This window comes from Labrus bergylta, chromosome 2, assembly GCF_963930695.1.
Source record: "Labrus bergylta chromosome 2, fLabBer1.1, whole genome shotgun sequence".
Lineage (NCBI taxonomy): Eukaryota > Metazoa > Chordata > Actinopteri > Labriformes > Labridae > Labrus > Labrus bergylta.
Genome location: NC_089196.1, coordinates 27,987,666 through 27,993,826, shown reverse-complemented (window position 1 = coordinate 27,993,826; position 6,161 = coordinate 27,987,666). Strand labels below are relative to the sequence as shown.

The window sequence follows — 6,161 nt, the reverse complement described above, 5'->3', positions numbered from 1 at the left end:
GAAAGATACTCTGATTTATCCATGAACAAAATGTGAAAGCATTTTTTTACATTACTTGGGAGTACTAAACAACCTTGATGCAATGTCTCCATTCCAGCTGACACTCACCTCAGCATTAGCAAAAAAGGTCATTTTAATTTACCAATATCAATCTGAAATGAATTCTCTCCATGCTGCCTAAATGTCGGCCTCTGGTGGACAGAGTTTTCACATCCACTAAATGTTCTGCGGGTTCTGCAGTCAGGTGTGCTTCAGTTATCCAGAAACTCTTGAAAACTGTGAAAATGCAAAGTTAATCAGGTGTAAAGGAGTTCTGTGGCAACTTGGTTTTATTTGCAAACAGCAGTGGTGGATAAAAATTGACTTCAAAACAAATGCTGATATATGTTTATACTTTATAGCCACAAACACAAGAAGAATCAACATAACACATTTAAAAACAGATAGTTCAAATCATCAGTGTCATTAATAATTTCAGACATTTGATTTTTAATCTCTATGTTATCGTTTTATTGAATTTCATGCAGTCTATTTAATGTCATCATCTGTACAGCTGACACTTCAATCAAAGCCTGCAGTAAATTTTGTCATGATTTAATCTGTTTTATTTTATAATTTCCTATCCTCGTGTTTCTTTCCCTGTGTGTTTTCCTTTTTTTTGACCTCCACAGGTTCCAGGGAATAGGGCTGTAGTACTATATACTAGTAGTATATTCTGGATTTTAAATCAAAACCGGTCGAGATTGTTTTAAAATAACAAATAACTTTTATATAAAATAACTCTTTCTGAAAAAACAGATAAATCATTCATAATTTGTTTTGTATCCCCCGGTTACAGCCGCAACCTTGTTACGGTCTAAATGAATGACACGCCCCCTGTACACCAGATGATGATTTTTCAGTGATAGTCATGGTCTTGGTCTTGTCTCGGTCTCGGGTATTTCTTGGCTTCGGTTAGTGTGGTCTTGACTACAACACTGAGTCCGCACTCCAGAAGTAGCTCCAAATAAATGAAATTTAATGGACTCTTGAAAAAATTCACGATAAAAGGTCAACAGGACCAATGCATGAATATTACAAAATGCAAAAGTGAAAACAAAAATTATTTTACATTGGTGTACGTCTCCAGCAGAAAAAAAACCCCTGCAGTCACAGGAGGATTACCAGAATGAGTGACTAACTATAAACATCATGAGATATCAACATAATAACATGGAAGCACAAAATCAATAGAGGCGGCTTTATAATATGGAAAAAGTGGTAGAGACCAATGAAAAAATTGAAATGAAAAGCACAGCAATCGTGCCTTTGTGAACACACATTTTCTGAAAAGTGGAACAGGAAAAAGACGGAGAAGATGGACTTTTCTCATAATTGGGGGGTTTGTAGACAGACAAGAGACACATGTTAGAGTTAGAGAAACATGATTTTACATAATATATGACATTTAATGCTTTTGAGGAATTAAGTTTACATCTTAAGCAAAAAGTCCTCATCTTTAAAAGTCTCTATACTGAAATAGTTCAAATTAAGAATGAATCTCAATTTTTGGAGACTTCTGGTAATGTTTTTTTAATTTGTTCATACGTCATAGTACCGTAGTTTTATGAAGATTTCCGTTTCAAGCCGCCATATTTACGCCCTGCAACGTTTCGGCTTTAATCTGAATTATGCAGAGGTGTAATGAGGGGATGAAGTGATGCCCCCTCTTGGAGACTGTTTCAGCAGGAAGTGCAGCACTGTGTGTGTGTGTGTGTGTGTGTGTGTGTGTGCGCGCATGTCTGACTGTGTGTATGTGGAACTTTCGCTGTGCCGCGCTTCTACAAGGCCGAAATTTTTTTGAATTCACCGACTGGGACACCAATATTACGTCGTTGTGGAATCAAGATGAATGAACAAAGACGTGATGACGGCTAAACCCAGTGAAGGCACTTTTGTGAAGTAAAGCAGTCTTAAAAGGGCTAGTATGAGTGAATAAAATGTGTTCCCTAATGTGAATAAGCAAGCCTCGATGGACTTATTTTAAATGTTCTCTGTTCAACATAATTAGGAGATGTTGCATCTTCTTTTGTTTTTCTTTTCACGATATTCTTTCTTCATGTCTCGTAGTTCTTGTCTGAGTTTCTCTACCTCTTCTTGATTCAGTTGTTTATCACTCTCCATTTCTTGTATTTTCTTTTTTAGCTGTTCCATTTCTTCAGCTTGTATTTTGCTGGCTTTCTGTTCCATTCTCATGAATTTCTCGACTTCCCTTTGAACGGCGTCCTTTGTCCATAGGAATATCTCAGCATTGTAGCAGCTGCCCCCATTTGCCTGCTTCATTGCCTCGATCTTGGTAAGCAGCTCTCCGACTTGTCCGCGGTTCTTGTCTTCTTTTGTGATTTTTGTCAGCATAGTTATTGAAGACCTGGTATCTCCCTCCACAGTCATGTACAAGTTGTTTGACGAAATCATCGCAATCCTCCATATAACTCTCTATTGACCGACCTTCCAGGGCTTCTCCTCTAGTAAAAAGAATAATGATGAAGTCTTGAGACTTTTTACCAAAAACACTCTTAATCAGTTCCACAGAGTCTTTCTCCTTTTGTGCCATGTTCCCAATCTGCATCACCAGCAAGAACACGTGAGGTCCAGGAGCCAACATGCTGATGCATTTAAGAAGCTCCTGTTGGATTTCATCATAAGACAGAGTTGTGTCGAACAAGCCTGGGGTGTTGACCACAACAACAGGCCGTCCATCAATCTCTCCTGTTGCTTTCTCACAAGACGTGTTCGCTGGCTTCGGGGCAACTCTAGGTGTGAAATGTGTGTTGCCTAAAATGGTGTTTGCTGTTGCACTCTTTCCACTGCCTGTTTTTCCAATCAGCACCATCCTGAGACATTCCCTGTTCTGACTTTCATCGTCACCGCCCATTGCAGTCTCCTGTTTCTCATCTTCATCCCACAGTTCAGCTGCTGCTTTTCTATCTTTGTTTGCCTTCCCTCGAGCCTCAGCAGATCCTTCTGATCTTTTCTTTTCCCCACCATCAGACAGCCCTGAGATCTGCAGCTTGTCCTTGATTTTTATAAAACAATATTGCCTTTCACAGCTCTGAATAAGCTCCTGGATGTCCTTATTTTCTTTCTGAAAGTTATCAATATCTGTAGTGGTCTGGTCTGACTCCACAGTGAACATAATCATGGTCTTCATAACTTTGAGTCGAGAGCTGAAGATGTTCTGGATGGTTTTGAACTCTTCCTTGTCTTCATTGGTGAGTGGACCCCCAGGTAGGACATGGATGAAGGCATTGACACCTTCAAGGTCACAGATGGAGATACACCTTGATGATTCCTCCATCACAGCCTCTGGAGGTTTTCCATACAAGGCAGGAAGCTTCACCAGGGAAACACTTCCAAACTCTGGTAAGATAGAGCTGGGATGAAGATCGGTCTGATGTAAAACGGCCTCAGCTGCAAAAGTCTTCATCGATTCACTCCTCCCACATAGAACCAGGTTCATGACCTGATTGTTGTATCCTGACGTGGACTTCAGTGATGAAATGATCATCTCACGAACTGAAATGAAAACACAGAATTAGAAAGACAAACCACAAAAAAACCAAACCTATGGTGAAATGTACAGTATTATGCAAAGTCAGTCAGAGAATGAAAGTGAAATAAGCAAATGTACTTTGCTTATGGTCTTCACAGACTATTTCTAATTTACCAAACCAAACATCTTAAGACGTTTTCACATCTGCACTCCGGATAATATCTAGATAATTACAGGTTACTCTGAAGCTAACATCTCAAAAGTACACTCAGTTTACTGCACATTGCACATACTGCACAAGTTCACTTTTTCTTTAAATTTTATTGTATTTTATTTACTACCTTTTGCACAATTTATTACTGTAAATATTATTTATCTAGTTTTACCTTATCTTATTTTACCTTATTTTGGTTATATTGCACCGCGGGACGGAGACAAACAAAATTTCGATTCCACTGTGTGTCTGGCATATTTTGAAATTGACAATAAAGTTGACTTTGACTTTGACTTTGAGGACTTCTCCGGAGATTCTCCCGACCTAGCCGTTCACATATGCTCCTCACAGCGGGGGACTCTCCCTGTCAGAGGGGAGGGGGATCGAGGGATTTTCTGAGGTAAGACGTGACGTAAATAAACAACGTGGAAGTAGCGGCCGAAGCAACAGAGTCCTCTACTCGACGTTATAATGAGACTATTTGCCTTTATATCAATACTATGTGTAATCCAATGGAATGACAACATCCACAAAAGAGTGGAGAACAACATACTGACGAACAGGAAACATAATGCAGATGTTTAATTACGTACACAGAGATCGTAGCGGTCGCGTGCAGACACTTTAGCCGGTCACTATATAAACGTCACTCGGGTCCTATTGGCTCAAATTGAAAATCTCCGGAGTGTATGCGGTCACGTTCAGACATCAGCTCACTCGGACTTTCTGTGGAAAAAAATACTAGGTCTGGTTGAAGACACTCCGGGTAAAGTCCACGCGAAAAATTCGGCTGTTTGCGTTCACACACAGCTTAAAAACCTCCGGGTAGCCAAATCTTCAGAGTTTTTCAGGAGATTTCTGCATGTGTGAAAAGGGTTTAAGTTTGTACTCACTGAAAGGTGGTAATCTCATGCTGTGTCTGGACTTCAGGAGAACAGTTGTGTCTTTAGCTGTAACAGAGAGAAGAAATCTTTAAAATTATTGAAGTCTTTCAAACTGAAATGTATATTCATTATAGTTCAATAGCAACTCCCTGTTACTGAGCAGCCTGGAGTGTGTCAATTCTCACGTCCTTAACTGTCAGCATACACCTGTGGATCAGTACCAACCAATCAATCAATCAATCAATCAATCAATCAATCAACCAACCAACCAATCAACCAACCAACCAATCAATCTTATTTGTATAGCACCAATTCATAACAAATGTGATCTCAAGACACTTTACAAAGGAGCAGGTTAAAGAGCTTACTCTTTGTTATGTCAGTACCTATCAGTTTTAACTATTAATACAAGAATACAGTCCTTTATTTTAAAATACAGGTTTCAAATGTATTCTATTAGATTCAAACAACTTTATTGATCCCTCTTGGGGCAATTGGTGGTCTATTAAGTTTATATTCATAAGTTAGTCGTGTCCACTCACCAGGCGAGATCTTCTTTGCTGCCTTTAGTGCGTCAATGAACTTCAGACTGCAGAGAAGGCACGAAATCAAGACCAACCTTTATTTTACTAAATGGGTGGCACACTGGTAAGAAACGATCCACGCATGCGCGCGCAACGACGGCCGGGAAACTGTTGTGTTTTTAATGTTTCTGTGAGTCCGTCACGTCTTGTGTCATAACATCTGATCGGGGCACTGCTGGTTTCACATATGGAGTATGGATATTCTGTATTATTTTATACAGACTGCTTACCTGCGAGGTCTGCAGGGCACTGTGCCAGGTGAGGACGGTGAGGACTCAATGCTCCAGGGACCAGCTGCTGCAGCTGAACTTTGCCGGTCCAGCTCAGCCGACTGATCCCACGCTGCAACTACCGGACTTTATTCTGAGAGATGAACATGGTGGTGTTAAGATGGACAAGAAGAGAAAGCGGGGCAAACGAGGAGGCGTCAGACTACACATGAGGAAACAGCGGCTCACTGGGATTCCTCTGCCCACGGTTATCATGGGGAACGTATCGTTACGCCCTTTTTTACCTGCCCCGCGAGCTCCCTCAACTTTTTAATACTATGGTGTATGGCTTTATTCACCTGAAGGTAGACGCTGCCTCTGCCTCAGGTACCGTCTTGTAATACAGAAACTGCAGTCGATCTCGCCTGATGCACTGAACTTCATACTGTTTGTTTTTAATCACGTCTCTCTCAAAAACTCACTCATGTCACCTGTCCAACTAGACAGACATCGGATCTTTGTTATGGGTCTGTTAAGGACAAATACAAATCCCTCCCACTTCCTCCTCTGGGCTCGGCGGATCATAACTGCCCACGCAGGACTGTTTTAAAGAGAGACAAAGTTAAGACTAAAGACATGAAGGTCTGGTCAGGAGAGGCAGTTATCTGCCTGCAAGAATGTTAGAACTGCATTGACTGGGACATTTTTACACAGTCCCGTGGAGATGATGTGGACCCC

The 6,161-nt window shown here is 40.7% G+C and overlaps 1 pseudogene; it reads right to left on the bottom strand.

The window, feature by feature from the left end:
- Positions 1-378: 378 nt before the first annotated feature.
- LOC109999944 (GTPase IMAP family member 7-like) lies at positions 379-4,693 on the bottom strand (annotated as a pseudogene).
- Between the last annotated feature and the right edge of the window lie 1,468 nt (positions 4,694-6,161).